General features: G+C 38.5%; 1 protein-coding gene across 1 annotated transcript in view; it reads right to left on the bottom strand.

The window, feature by feature from the left end:
• The window catches only part of CNTNAP2 (contactin associated protein 2), a 1,111,126-nt gene that overhangs the window by 737,238 nt on the left and 358,112 nt on the right, over positions 1-15,776 (bottom strand). The gene's annotated exons all lie outside the window — the stretch shown is intronic.

Genomic DNA, 15,776 nt, shown 5'->3' with positions numbered 1-15,776 from the left:
GAAAATACTGCAGGTCTCGATCCAGTTTTAATCTCCTGGGTGTACAGCTGTCACACATTACATTGGCAGATGCCTCACAGAAGTGTTATTGCTCTTTATGGGTCAATGAATTACCCTGACAGTAATACTATTAACAGTATTGTTCTCAGCCACTAGACTACATTGAACAGTTCTAAATAGTATGCTGCATAGATAAGTGGAGCATTAAGACATTCATGCAGCTTCTTATTCTTCGGAAATAAAAAATATTAAGGGGGAAATTGTAGTTGATAAAATTTCTAAGACAGATACTGTGATATATTTACCACAGTGGTTAAGTGTGAGCAAACAGATGAACTATTAAAAAAAAAAAAAGAAAAATTGTCAATATACAAAAAAGTGAAGATTCATTTTCTTTGTACTCATAGCAGATGTTAAGATGCAGAAAACAAAAACTTTACTGACTTTAAGAGATTACAGTGGATTTATATATATATTTTTTTATTATTATTATTTTTTTTCCCCCCCCCCCATTTATTTCACATTTTAACCAAATAAATGGCCTGGCACACCATGAAACCGCATGCTGTAGTTCATGGGCTGATTTTCATTGCTTTTAATTTAATTTCTAGACTTCAACTGTTGTTACAAACCTAGCACTCTTGCCAAGCAAGAAACTCTGCTATACTGCAGCTTATATACTCCCATCATTAGGCGGCAGCATTGCCTCAGTCTTACACAATTCTAGAATTCATTCAGCTACTACATGTATTTAACATTTCCAGGTCCCAGGACATTTTATTGTTGTGATATCAATGGGATCGTTTGATGTCATAAGTGGTTGCCTTTCATTGTAATTAAAGGTGTAAGCACTATGCCAATGACATCTAAGTGGTTAATTTTTTCAAGATTTACAATAGATGTTTTGTCCCTGCATTACAGATAATTACAATCAGCAATTAAAACAGGATACTTTAGGGGTAGGGAGTAGTTAAATGCTACTTTAGAAAAAACATCCCCTTACTAAAAGCACTTCCAGGGAGAAGTATTCCCACATATTCCCAAATTCAAACTGGCTGTTCTTGCCAAGAATGGCAACTGGTTGTTTAAAAACAGAATATAGCTTCTTCATGACTACTATGGAAGGAGACAGCAACAGTCAGCTCTACATACTTCTAGTAGCAGAGACGCCGCTTTCTCTCCCTAACCTAACATCCCTGTTCGGCTGGCATACCTGAGACTGATGGCACACAAAGGGCAAGAAGATGCTCCTGCACAGGAGCCACCTTAGTAAAAGGACCTTTTGGTGGCTCCAAAAAAAGTAGGGTTCAAATGCGAGCATTCAAAAATTATTATGATAGACAAAGCTGATAAACACATCAATAAAATGTCCTTCAGCAATGCAATTCTTGAAAAAGGATTACATATTATAGCTGTAAGGTTACTAAAATAGACATGCTTTTTACACTTTTTACCTAGTAAGGAGATATTGTTATGAACAGGAGCTACATTAAAATAGGAGATTTTGTTACACAATTTTAAATAAAAGGCTTTTATCTATAACATGATATTATTTTTTTTTAGTACATTCATATTACTGAGCTGAGACTTTGGCTTTCTTTAACTGATAAACATATTGATTCATTGTAAACTGCAAGAAGGTTTCAGAAAGTCTTCACCTATGAATCAATTTGGAAGTTGGGAAAAATTGAGTACTAACATCCATATGCCCCTTTTTTTTTTTTTTTTTTTTTTTTTTTTACTTAAGAAGAGGTAGAAAATGTTCTTCACATCATGGGTAACAAAAGTTAGAGATATGTGATGCAACAGTCAGGCCTAGGCCAGGAGATGGAAACATGAGTATGGCAAGTGTGCCCAATAACCATTTCTAATAAGCAAGAAACAAGACAGCAGCAAATAATATTATCCCATTGGTTTCTTGACTTAATTTTCCATCTCAGTTTCACACTGCCCTTCTGGCTTCTCCAAGCAAGTGAATAAACAGTCAAAAGGATGAAGGAAAAACACATTGGATTAGAGCTAGATGTGCAGCTTAGCAGACCAGTGTGGGAAGGGAATGGTGACCAGTCAGTGCGGCAGGGCAGATGTCAGCCATTCACCAGAAGCAGCCTGTGAGGCTCAATTAAAAGTTTCCTCTTCTCCTTAGATTCATCAAGCAGCATAATTTGGGGGAACTGATTACTTTGTTAATTTTGTGTGTGCTATGTGCAACCTCTATTGATTCAAGAATTAATAAAAGTCCATCTTTTTTTCAGGTGGACAGTCTAAATAAGTCACAAAAAAGGTGGGTTATATCAAAATTCCCATGCAGGGAGATGCTTGCAAAGGCCCGTAATTAATCAGAGGAATACAAGAATGTTTGTGTCTCTCTTCACTCTAAGCAGGTGCAAAATTCTCATACTCCCCACAATGTGCACATGATCACACAACTCAGCATATAATTAAATATTTTGCCGAATAAAATCCAGCTTCATCACTGGAATGAAGAAGCTGGTTTGATACTGGACTGGGAACACAGGAGTTACTGACAAATACAATATTAAACAAATTTTGCCTTTTTAAAGGAATGGTGAATTTGGAAATCAAACCTGATTTCTACAATATGGCATTATTTTCAAAATACACTTACACTTAGACTTGGCCAATGTATTATGACAGAATAATTACTTGCCTTTAAGAAATGAGCAAAATGACAGCATGTTAGTAGTTTTCAGTGACCACTCCTTCGTACTCAAACTGCAATGGCATATTAAATTTGTTGAAATGTTATTGACACAAAATGTTATTTACACAAAAGTGTAAACTTTGCTTTTAATGGTTACAGGCTATATGCTGAATCTTATTACACGCATTATTTGCACTTTTTACTATGGCAGGAAAAAGGCATTGGATACAGGTTAATTTTATATGATACTCCGTTTTACTTCATGAAATGCCTTTGAATGGTAAATGCTACAATATACTACTAAATCAATGCAAGTTACAAATTACTAGAAAGATACTAGAACTCTAAAGTATTTAAAGGATATTAAACACATGCACATAATACAGTTTACTTTCATTAAACAGATATGGAGTATTTACAGGGTTCATTGGTAGTAGATGTGCAATAAATACAATTGCAGACACTACTTGTTTCCTGTTTTTATTTTATGCTCTTCCAGAATTCAATGTGATTAAGTATATTCACCCACTCAGCAGCCAAAATAATTGACTCAGTAATATTAACCAAGAGAGTCACTGAATACCTTTATTTATACTGCATAGCACTCTGCACCATAAACAGGGCAACTGATTTCACCTTGAGGAAGACTGTACATGGACCTTTTACAGTAGATCTCAGCAAACTGCAAGTTCAGCAACAGTAAAGCCAACAGAAAAACTCTTGGTGATGCAGAAAATAGATAAAACTGCATTCAGAACGTTAAGAACTTGTAAAAGTTCTTAAAGAATCTTTTAATGATGTTTCATCAAATACAGACAACTTCTAACAAATAGTAATAGCATCATCACAAGAGTTTAAAGTTCAAAGTTTAATTTTTTTTAATTATGAAAACTCCAACAGCTTTCATGTTTTTATTGGATTTTATTCTACAGATTCATGCTGTGGAGCTGAAAACAGTATGAGAAACATAGCCTATCTCTAAATGCCACATGCAAAATACAGCAATTAATATATTTCTAGGAGTATAAATAATTCAAATCAATGTGGGTCTATTTTTGCAAAATTCCATGTATAATTTCTTCTTTTTAATTAATTGTACATTTCAGCTCTCTATTGAGTTGAGTGAGCTAGCTCCCCTTTTCTGCACACAAAGAAAGCCTACGCAATGAGTTAGCCTTATTTTCTTATCATTCCCCACTGATAAATAATTAGTAAGTAGCAAAGCTGGGGTAGGCTTACAGGTTTTAGATTTTTATCTGAACTGTCATATGCTACTGAGCTTACAGATGTGTAAGGGACACACTGATGCTTTTTGAAAATCTGTTCAATTTCAGTTAGAAATCTTGGGGGTTTGAAAATTTGGCACTTCAGTCTTCATTTATAACTGAAAATGGGAAGATTAATTTGAACTAGAAGAATCCATTCTTATTTTAGTCATCACTATTCATCATACTTTTTAGTCATCATATTTGTTCATCATTCCCCACTTCAAATCACAAAACAACAAATGCCATTATTGCAGTAAGTCTAGTTTCTACTCTTTTTCAAATCAGTGATAAAAGGTTTCAATTACATGAATTAAGGAAGGAGGGGATCCTTAGTAAGAATTTCATTAGAAAACAAAGTATGAAAAGCTATAGATAGAAGATTTAGGATTTGTGGTAGTTGCAATTCAAGGGATTACTTAACCTAATAATAGAAAACTTCTGCAGTCTTTAAGCAAGGCAACAAACAAAGGTGGTTTTTCAATAATTAAATAATAATAACAACTTGAAACATTCTCAAGAGTTAGAAGTTGCTTATTTGTATGGGAAAACCACAACACAATCTTTCAATGAGAAATAACACTTTCTAGGTCACTGCAATAGAATGAAATCAATACTGTTTGATAACTTGCTATTTTCCAAGACATTGCTTGTCATTCCTCTACACAAAAGATAAATCAAGACAAAAAAGGAAAACTTTTAAATCCTGAGATCATTCGTTCACTGCACTTCAGAGAAATATGGACAGCCATTTTCTACAGTACCCTAGAAAACAATACAAAAGACCCGAACTTCTAAACGGCATAAATCTACCTGCACTGTTGGTCACCATTATGCTGAAGTAGGAGATCAATGGCAGTTTCCATTTTTTATTTGTCTTTCTCTGTTTGTCCATTTTATCTTTGTAGATAAAGATTGTCTGTGTACAGACAGTAAAACATTTGACTTTAGGTAAAGCAAATAACATCGTAGCATTTAGTGGGTCTGGTCACACTAAGAAAAGTTATGCACATACAGAACTCTCAGGTTACTAAATACTTTGCCCTTCAAGCTGCTTCAAGCAAGGATTGCTTTTACCCTCTATTAGGTAGAGTCCTCTAACAAAGACACTCCAATACGCATATGGGGATCCACTTCTAGTCAAAGCAATATTTTCCTGATGTTGGAAAGGATAAACTTTTTTATTTTTGTATTTCCTTATCATAATCATCTGCTTTTCAAGCTAAATTTGGATTTGTAATCCAGCATGTATCTTCAGGGTAGGGATTTGCTTTTGCATGGCTGAAGGACTCTTCTTTCCAGCACTTAACAACATGATTGTGGTCAATGGGACAGAAACTAGTTGGAGGTCTGTGACTAGTGGAGTCCCTCAGGGGTTGGTACTAGGACCTGTGTTGTTCAGTATCTTCATCAACGACCTGGATGAGGGAACAGAGTGTGCCTTCAGCAAGTTTGCTGATTACACTAAACTGGGAGGAGAGGCTGACACACCAGAAGGCTGTGCTGCCATTGAGGGAATCCTGGACAGGCTGGAGAGTTGTTCAGGGAGAAACTTGATGAAATTCAACAAGGGCAAGTGTAGAGTCTTGCATCTGGGGAAGAACAACCCCATGTACCAGTACAGGTTGGGGGCTGACCTGCTGGAGAGCAGTGTAGGAGAAAGGGACCTGGGGGTCCTGGTGGACAGGAGGATGACCATGAGCCAGCAATGTGCCCTTGTGGCCAAGAAGACCAATGGCATCCTGGGGTGTATTAGAAAGGGTGTGGTTAGTAGGTCAAGGGAGGTTCTCCTCCCCCTCTATTCTGCCTTGGTGGGGCTGCATCTGGAATATTGTGTCCAGTTCTGGGCCCCACCGTTCCAGAAGGACAGGGAACTGCTTGAGAGAGTCCAGTGCAGAGCCACAAAGATGATGAAGGGAGTGGAACATCTCCCTTATGAGGAAAGGCTGAGGGAGCTGGGTCTCTTTAGCTTGGAGGAGACTGAGGGGTGACCTCATCAATGTTTACAAATACTTTAAGAGTGAGTGTCAAAAACGGAGCCAGGCTTTTTTCAGTGATGTCCAGTGACAGGACAAGGGGCAATGTGTGCAAACTGGAGCATAGGAGGTTCCACGTAAATATCAGAAAAAGTTCTTTACTGTAAGAGTGACAGAGCCCTGGAACAGGCTGCCCAGAGAGGCTGTGGAGTCTCCTTCTCTGGAGACATTCAAACCCGCCTGGATGCCTTCCTGTGTGATGTGCTCCAGGTGATCCTGCTCTGGCAGGGGGGTTGGACTAGGTGATCTTTCGAGGTTCCTTCCAGCCCCTAAGATTCTGTGTGTGATTCTGTGTGTGATTATAGACACCCTCTATTTTAAAATACCCGTATTTATTTTGTAAAAGGTTAAATATCACAGAGAAGAAGAGGACAGAAATGACAACTAGATTTCTTCTTCTCCAGAGTTCATTATTAGAACTTACAACAAATCAAACCATATTTACTAAAAATTGGCAAATTAGACCCACCCTTTGGCCTAAATTCCCATGAGTTTCAATATCAGCTTGCCAGAGGTGCAGGAAGAATCGGGCTCCAGTAAGCCCTGAAGCTGTAAGTTCCCTATAAAAAACATGTGATAACATTCATTTTGCAGGGGTAGCAGATAATAGGAAAGATCCAGTATTTGTTCTCCAAACTAGCCATCATAGCAGCTGGAAGTTGCAAGTCTACGGAGAGGTCAGTATCAGCATTAATCTTGACATCTGAAAGGCTCAAGTAGCACAGCAACCTACCCCGTGTCCATTACTAGTCACTGTGAATGCTTCTACTGATTTCTAGTGGCACCTACCTGTGTCTTCTCTTGGTATGGCTTAAATTCTCTCATAGGGTACACTTTTTGTTCCTCTAAACTATGTAATACTTCCCCTCCCCCAACTTTTTGGGGGGTTGAGATGGGGAATAAGGATTAGCCCTTATTCACTTTAGTATATATATTTTTCGACATTGTTAGACTAATTTTAGAAGACTTCTCTACTAAAAAAAATGGATGAAGTGGGGCAAAAAACCTAATTCTATTTCTTGAAATTATTTCATTTTAATTTAAAACCTTAAAGTTAAGAGTAGAAATAACCCAAGGGATAACAGTAGTTATCAGGATACAGTCCACACAGATCTTTTCTAAAAGAACATTAAAATCACTATATTCTATTTTAAATCCCAATAGATCTTTCTTACAGTAAACGCAATTAAAATAAATCCCTTGATGTAAGTGTCTGCTTCTTAATACCCACTGCTTCCTAGTATATCTTAACTGAACGTATTAGGGAATGAAGGATCATACTGCCCTAAGGAACGCTGGTGATATCTAACAATAAAAATGATGCAAAGAGATCTCATCATTGTCATTCACAGTTGTCAAACTCAAAACAGGGGAAAAAAATCATACGCCTGAGGAGTCTCATATCCTGCATCTGCTGTTGGGGAACAAACATTGTGCAGCTTTGGTTATTTTAATGAACACATCACTTTAAACTATGCCTTTCCCATCTGTTCTGCTTTCTAATTACATATGCAAAAAGAAGCTCACTCACAACTGCATCCTAATGGAATCTTAAACAAAACTTGGATGAGATTTAAATATTTAGTGTACATCATCTGTATTCAAGGCATCCCGCAGCTTCTTTTCCATGAGGTGTTTTCTGTTTTCTAGACAGAAAGTTGAGGGAAGGCAATGGATCACTGCACCCAGGCACACAAACACCTTGCATACAAAATAACCACAGTGGCATAGAAAAGACAAGTAAGAGAGTATAGAGATCTCTCTTTCCTCACACCCCTTTTCAAGTACTAGGACACAAATCTTCCGTTGCATGTTTATGCATTGCAGCTCTGGGGTCTTCCTAACAACTTAGGTCATATCCCTGGCAAGAACTAGCAAGTGTATAGCTAATGGATAGCAGACATTGCATCTGCAGTGTCTCTGCTGAGCAACTGAGCCCTGATTAGCAGATTCTTATCCAAGATTTTATTGATGGTCAGATTAGGGATAGCAAAGTTTTACTGACAGCACTTCGAAATCCAGATAAAAGTTCTTCATGACACTTCTGATAGTTTCTTGTAACACCTTAGTAGGGATGACAAAGAAAAAGGAATTAGAGAATTCCCGCACCTGATTTATACCATTTCAATAGCAATGAGATGCCTAAACCCTTTCGTCACCTAAATCATCCTGTTCCCATTTGTGCAGTGTACCAAGTGATTGAAGGCAAAGCTGAATTTCTGTGAGTTAAATTGTGATGTTCTAGCCCATCTTGATTAATATTTTTCCCTCAAATGACTGTACATGAAAGATGATGAAGTGCCATAATTCAGCCTTAGGTATCTTGTTCTGTGACAAGTCTTCAGTTAGAAACAATAAAAAATGGACCTCCTGTCTTCATGAGACTTGCTGTGTGAGATCCTGTAGTGAACGCAGTTTCTGCCTTTGTGCTTCTGTGTATACTGGTGATGTGCAAACAATGAAATGCTCATTGTTAACAAATAAAAACAATGTTATTATTTCATTATACTCATTATCTGCTTTTTTTAACTCCCCATCTCTGGTCTGTGTCTCCCTCAAAAAAATGTTTCTTCCTTGACTTCTCCCTTGAAATGCTCTGCTCCGTGGCATACTCCCTCACACTGATACATGTACTGAAAGACTCTTAGCACAGCAAGTACCTAAAAAGACCTGGCCTAGCTCCTGCTGTTAAATACAGCAGTTCTGAAGACCAGTCCCCTTGATGAATGCCAACAGTCAACCTCTGCTTGCTGCAGCTGTTTGTAACACTTGGCTCAGCTCCTAGTCTGCTACAGAACCTGAACATGACTCACTTTTCTTCTGTTATTCTCTATCCATTCTATAAGGTTGGGTTTTTTTAAAGCTTTTTCTTGGGGGATTCGCAAGAAAAAATACATTCAAGCGTATGCTCAGGTTGAAGATTTTTCCCTAGTGTCCCCTATCAAGCTTAAACCTGCTCTTCCTCTATACAAATGTCTTTTCATTCTGCTCAAAATCTCAGATCTGAATTTCCATTTTACAAGAATTTCTCAGAAACTGGTTTCAGCCCAAGTGGGGTTGATTTCTCAAAACCAGAAATGTTAATATTAATAAAGCAGTATGAAATATTTTTTCTGACTACCTTATTCCTTTCTTCTGGAGTGCTAAAGTGCAAAAATTACTATACATTTTGGTAACTTCCCACAAAAAAATTCTAAGTGAAGACAATGAATTCTCATAAAGAGATTCTCTTTCCTGAAACAAAATTACTGAGGGGGGAAAATAACCCAAAACAATCCATTCAACTGAAAGTTTCTGAATACATGAAATTTGTTACCTAAATGTTTTCTGTATGCAGCTTGTTCAGGAAATTCACAGCTAGAGGGAGTGATAATATTCTCTCATTTGTGCCAACATTGCACTAACACTGATGCAGTCCTGAGAACAGGATAGGATTCTTCCTTACCTGCCTCATTGATTAACCACCACTTCCAAATGCTTCTGTGAGACAGATTTACAGATTTACTAGTACTGTTCAATTTGTCTTAGTGAATGTCCTTCCCTCTGCTGTTTTGTCTTCAACAAGCAGGAGCACAGCATTACTGTGAGACGATTTTTGAAATCTACTATAAATCTGATTCAAGGGTTTTGCAGGGTTTTCTCCTTGTAACAAAGCTAAAGGTTTTGGGTTTTTTTCCATTAAGGCATGTATTGCTAGCAGTACCCAGACCCTTATCCTTTCTCTCCATTAAGTAAATATATTCTATTATTTAAAATTACTTTGCATCCATTGTGATGATGAAAGCTCTTCTTATGCCTCCTATTTCGCTAATAACAAAGTATTTACTGATATCATATGCAGAGCTAAAACATCATGGAAGGAACTGTTTTATTATTTATTTTAATCTGCAAAATAATAAATTATTTTCAAGATAGAACTATACCACATACAAATTCAACTTTTTTAGGAAATGATTTGCCTGAACTCTATGGTAAACTATTACTAAATAAATAAATATTGACTATTGCCTCATGAGTTTATACTCCTTGGAGTCAAAACATAGCACTGTATACAAAAGCATTATATTAATGTGAGATTGTACCATGGAAAAAAGCCAACAGAAAAAGTTAAAAGTTATAATGCTAATAAAAGTAACAGTGCTCTTATCAGTGGCATCAAATGTTAATTTACCCACACGGGATTAACTAACCTGATACATTTTTTACACTAACCAAGGAATGAAGGCTGCTAGGGTTTTTATTCAGTATAAATTAACAAGAACGCAAAGTTCATGTAGCAGAGCATTTCAAAAATTAAACTATAATAAACTAAAAGCCCCAAATGCACACTCCAACACTCTTTAAATTTTCACCTACAGAAGGGAGGAGAATATGGAACTGCTAGCTTTAGAGTAGGAAGATTCAGCTTTCAGGATCTGGGGGAGGATTAAAAGCAGGATTTAACTTCTCCCCCTGCCTCTGTTTCCCCTCCAAGACTCATATCATGGCATGGCTCCCCAGGCCTAAAGTAATATCTTTGCAGTTTCCATGGTCTCCAATTAAGCTATCCAAGCTACAAATGGAAATCTGAATGCATTTCTTCTAAGCTGTCAGTCAAGAATATAACATTGCTGAGAATAACTTCTACATGTCCAGAGCAATTCAGTATACCCATTCTCCCTCCAAAAAAAGAAAAAAACTCACCATTTTAAACAGCTAGACTGCAGATCATACCTAAATAAATTTCTGTCTGTACCAAGCAGCAGTTGGCAGATGAAGAAACAGCCACAAAAGGAGTATTCAAGGGAGAAATCACCTAACTAGGCAGAAGCATTGCCCAGGCTAGTAAAGACCTAAGTAAGGATAAAACCAGCTTTGTATGCTTTAGTTAGCCTGTCTGTAACACATCATTTGCCTCACACAGACCACTGTGAAAATGAACAGTATTTTGAAACTTTATGAAAAACGCAGTTTTGCTAACACTAATAATTCTTCTTACTTCACCATACATGCACAGCCCAAGGCTCTATAGCCATAGAGCTGGCTCTCTCTTCTCATAAAGATTACATCCTTCTCTTCTTGAATAACACTCATCATTTTTCCTGTATATTGTAATGCGCAAATCTTCATAACAGTCTTTAAGGACATTTCCATTTGCTGAGTCTAGACAAGGAAGCACTACTGCAGCTTGGGAGAAGTTGTCCAGGTACATCCATGCAACTGTATGACAGCTTTTACATAACTTCTGTGTTCTGATAATTTTTTTTATTGAAGAAAAGCACTTATCACAGGCAGCTAGTGCTTCTCTACTTCCAGCTACATGGATACCATTCCTACTGAAAACAAGGATGGAAGGAAGGAAGGAAGGAAGGAAGGAAGGAAGGAAGGAAGGAAGGAAGGAAGGAAGGAAGGAAGGAAGGAAGGAAGGAAGGAAGGAAGGAAGGAAGGAAGGAAGGAAGGAAGGAAGGAAGGAAGGAAGGAAGGAAGGAAGGAAGGAAGGAAGGAAGGAAGGAAGGAAGGAAGGAAGGAAGGAAGGAAGGAAGGAAGGAAGGAAGGAAGGAAGGAAGGAAGGAAGGAAGGAAGGAAGGAAGGAATAACTGCTTTTAATCATGTGTTTAAAGGAAACTTACACTGTAGTTTTAGATTCTGACAAGCACCTTAAAATCAGAGTGATTTTTAAGAGCGAGCTAGCTAATGCTTATCAGGTCACTGCAATTTTTTCCACTTTTACTTACTATTGCTATTATATAACCTCTTTATTCCTATTGGTAGAAGCACAGTATCATTTGGAGGAAAAGAAAGTATCGTTTGCCATAAATTTTTTAAAACAAATACATCACATAGATGACTCCAGTAAAAAAATAATGTATTATCTTGAGCTATCAAAATATATACTAGCTGTTAGAAAGATGTGTGTCCTGTTTTGGGCCCAACACAACAACAAAGGAACAGCCCTGTGGCCACTCACTCAACTCACACACACACACACTCTGGGATGAGGAGGACAAAGCTCATGGGTTGAGACAAAGGACAAGGAGGGTTCTTCACTGATTAAGGTCCCAGGCAAAACAGACTCAATTAGGGGAAAAATAATAATTTAATTTCACACTAATCAGATGCACACAGGCAACACAAAGAGCAGTGCTTGTACATGTTACCCCACCCCTTCCTTCTTCCCAGGCCCAAATCACTTTGTTCCCAGTTTCTCTCCCTCCTTCCCCCCAGTGGCACAGGGGGACAGGGGATGGGGTTTAGAGTCTGTTCACAGGCTGGTGGTTCCTGCTGCTCCTTCCTCCTCAGGAAGAAGGATTCCTTACAGTCCTTCTCTGCTTCCCCATGGGGCCCCTCCCATGGCAGAGAGTCCTCCACCAACCTCTCCTTCATGAGTCCTTCCCACGAGGTCCGGAGCTGCTCCAGCCTGGGCTTTCCACAGAGTCAGGGGCTGCTTCGGGAACAGTCACCTCCCACCAACTGAACTGGATTTCAGTTAAATATCAAAGTTATGTAAGGCAATTTAAGCACTTTTGCCTAAAAACAGTATCTGTTACAAGAAGTTTCATTAAAATATGTTTTGAACAACAGTATTTTTATTCCTTTAAAGTTTGCCTCCAGGATTTGCACAAGGTGGAGGGCTGAAATCTTGAAGACTGAGATTCCCTGACACTGTTTCTGGTTTCAGCCTCATTATACCCCACTGCAGATTCCACATCTAGTGCCTGAAGTTACCCCTGATAGCCTCCAGCAACCTGGATTGATTGCAATCCACTGTACTGACCTTCCAGCAGGTGTCAAGAGAGATTAAAGTCTCTCATAAAAATGAATGTATCCAATCTGGAGGTGTTCAGAATTTGTTGAAAGAAAAGAGTGTCCACGATGTCACCCGTCACTGGCTTCTCCCTGGATCTCAATACACAGGGTCACACATGCACACAGCGCTCTAGTTTCCCAGGCTGTGTGCATTTGCATGCATGCACTTGAGAGAGGTGTCCCTTTGCTCTGTTTCTCTGTTCCTGAGGTCTCTCTTGTTCTTGCAGTTTTCACTTTCTAACCCTATACTAAGCACTTTCTCACTCAGCTGTGGGTTGTATTTTTCTTCTCCTACCTTAAATTCAGTGGAGAACTGAAAAGATAGTTAGGGAGCTGGAGAACTTGTCCTGTAAGGAGAGGCTGAAGGATCAGAGCTTGTTCAGCCTGGAAAAATGATGGCTTTACAGGAACCTTACAGCAGCCCCCACTACATACAGGGGGGGCTGTATCAAAGAGATGGGGGCAGGCTCTACTGAAGTGCATGGAAGGAAGATGAGAAAAAATTGATACAAACTGAAATTAGAGATATTTCGACTGGAAATATATTTTTTGTTTGAGAACAGTTGGGGAGTGGAACAGGTTGCAGAGAGGGGCTGCAGTCTCTGTCCTTGGAAGTGTTCCAGGTCCAATTGGTTAAAGGCCTGAGCAAGTCTGATCTCAGAGCTGAACTCTACTTACAGGAGGTCATTGGTCTGGAGACCTCCTGCAGTTCCTTTCAATCAGAATTATTCTATTATTGTAAGAGTAGCTTCTTACAAGAACAGTATCTTGGCAAATATGAACAACTGCACCAGGTCAGACTAACTTTAATTAACTAAGCAGACAGAAAATAGCAGAGTATGAGTGACACAATACAGGACTTTCCACAGGCAAAAGGACAGAGGAACATGTTGAGTGCAAAGTAGCCATTAAATATGATTTTCTTCTTATGTTGAGGTAAGATTGTATGATCTGACTGTCTTATACAGGTTACAGTATTCCACATTATTAAGATAATAAAAGATGAGTCTTATTCCCGCAATGCTTTCCTCCTTCCCTTAAATCAGTGTTCACTAAAACCCCACATGTGCAAATGTTCAAACCTTTCCAGAGATTTGGTTGCTAAATGTGGTAAGATAGGTGACATTTCTGCTCTAACAGAAAATTAGTTATTAAATTTAGTTCTTATTCTATATCATAGAATCATAGAACCATTCATGTTGGAAAAGACCCTTGGGATCACCAAGTCCAACCATCATCCCTACTCCGCAAAGTTCTCCCCTAAGCCATATCCACCAACACCACATCTAAAGAACCCTTCAACAAATCCAGGGATGCTGACTCAACCACTTCCCTGGGCAGCCTATTCCAGCGTCTAACCACTCTTTCTGTGAAAAAAAAAATTCCTAATGTCCAGTCTAAACCTCCCCTGTTGCAGCTTGAAGCCATTCCCTCTCATTCTGTCGCTAATTACCACTGAGTAGATTCTGGAACCAACCTCCCTACAATGTCCTTTCAGGTAGTTGTAGAGACTGATGACGTCTCCCCTCAGCCTCCTCTTCCTCAAACTAAACATTCCCAGCTCCTTCAAACATTCTTCATAAGATTTATTCTCTAGGCCCTTCACCAGCTTAGTTGCCCTCCTCTGTACTCACTCCAGCACCTCGAGATCTCTCTTGAATTGAGGTGCCCAAAACTGGACACAATACTCCAGGCGTGGCCTCACCAGTGCTGAGTACAGGGGGACAATCACCTCTGCTTCTGCTGGTCACACTGTTTCTAATACAAGCCAGGATGCCACTGGCTTTCTTGGCCACCCGGGCACAATGCTGGCTCATATTCAGCCGCTTGTAAATTAGAACTCCCAGGTCCTTTTCTGCCAGACACTTTCCAGCCACATTTCCCCAGCCTGTCGTGTTGCATGGGATTGTTGTGACCCAAGTGCAGGATCTGGCACTTGGCCTTGTTGAAGCCCAAACCATTGACGTTAGCCCAACGATCCAATTTATCCAAGTCTCTCTGTAGAGCCTCCCTATCCTCATGCAGATCAACACTCCCGCCTAACTTTGTTTTTTAAATATTTTTAAAACTTTTTATTCTGCATTGCATAATGATCGCATAATGATCTCAAACAACTATTTTCTACATATAACACATTATATACATAACATGTTTTCTACACATTAACTTTCATGTGATACTGACCTTTCCTTAGTCATTACTCTCCTGGAAGTGGATTTCTTTAATTCTCATTATTTGCTACCCTATATCTCAAGGTAAACAATCCCCACCTTATTCTGAATAGGTGTTTTTGGAAGTTTTAGAATTGCCCAAAAAAAGCCAAAAAGAAAAAACAGAGATTGAGAAACATACAGTATATATTTTTTTTAACTCATTCTGGAAGAAAACGTAGGAAAGGGCTCAAGAAAAGCAAAAATGAGATATTAACTATCAAACTCTTGCTTTCTAAAGGGAGGTATGTATTAATGCCACAGATTTCAATGAGATTCTAATATACTAAAAACAAAGTCTAAATTTATCACAAAAGGTTTAACAATAGTTTCACAATGGAGTCAGTGAATTGGGAGTAGTTTATATTTTATCTTTCTCCAATAATTGCTAGCATCGTTGCACAAATACTTCAGTCACAAAATTAAGAGAAGCTTAAGCTTTGCTCATGACAGACAAAACATCATTCTGCTACCTTTTCCAATATTTTGCTACAAGGATAAAAATTCTTAATATTGTGCTTCTGCTCATTTTATTGAGTTGTGTCAGTATCTGCATGATGACCTTAGAACAGACTCCAGTGCACACCATAGAACTGGATGAGAAGCCCAGATCAAGTGATGAATTTACAAACTCTAACAGAAATCTGGAAGGTAAGACATCTGTAACTTAATAATCTTAATCAAAGATTAGGGGAAAAAAGTTTCATACTTGATTCTTAATGAGTACAAGAACATGAGGGAAGGATTTTGGACACAAGATTCCTCAGAGGATAGGGTTTCTACCCCGCTTTATTCACAGACTTGAAATTCTGTT

Source organism: Apus apus, chromosome 2 (genome assembly GCF_020740795.1).
Source record: "Apus apus isolate bApuApu2 chromosome 2, bApuApu2.pri.cur, whole genome shotgun sequence".
Taxonomy (NCBI): Eukaryota; Metazoa; Chordata; class Aves; order Apodiformes; family Apodidae; genus Apus; species Apus apus.
This window is presented reverse-complemented; position numbering and strand designations above follow the sequence as displayed.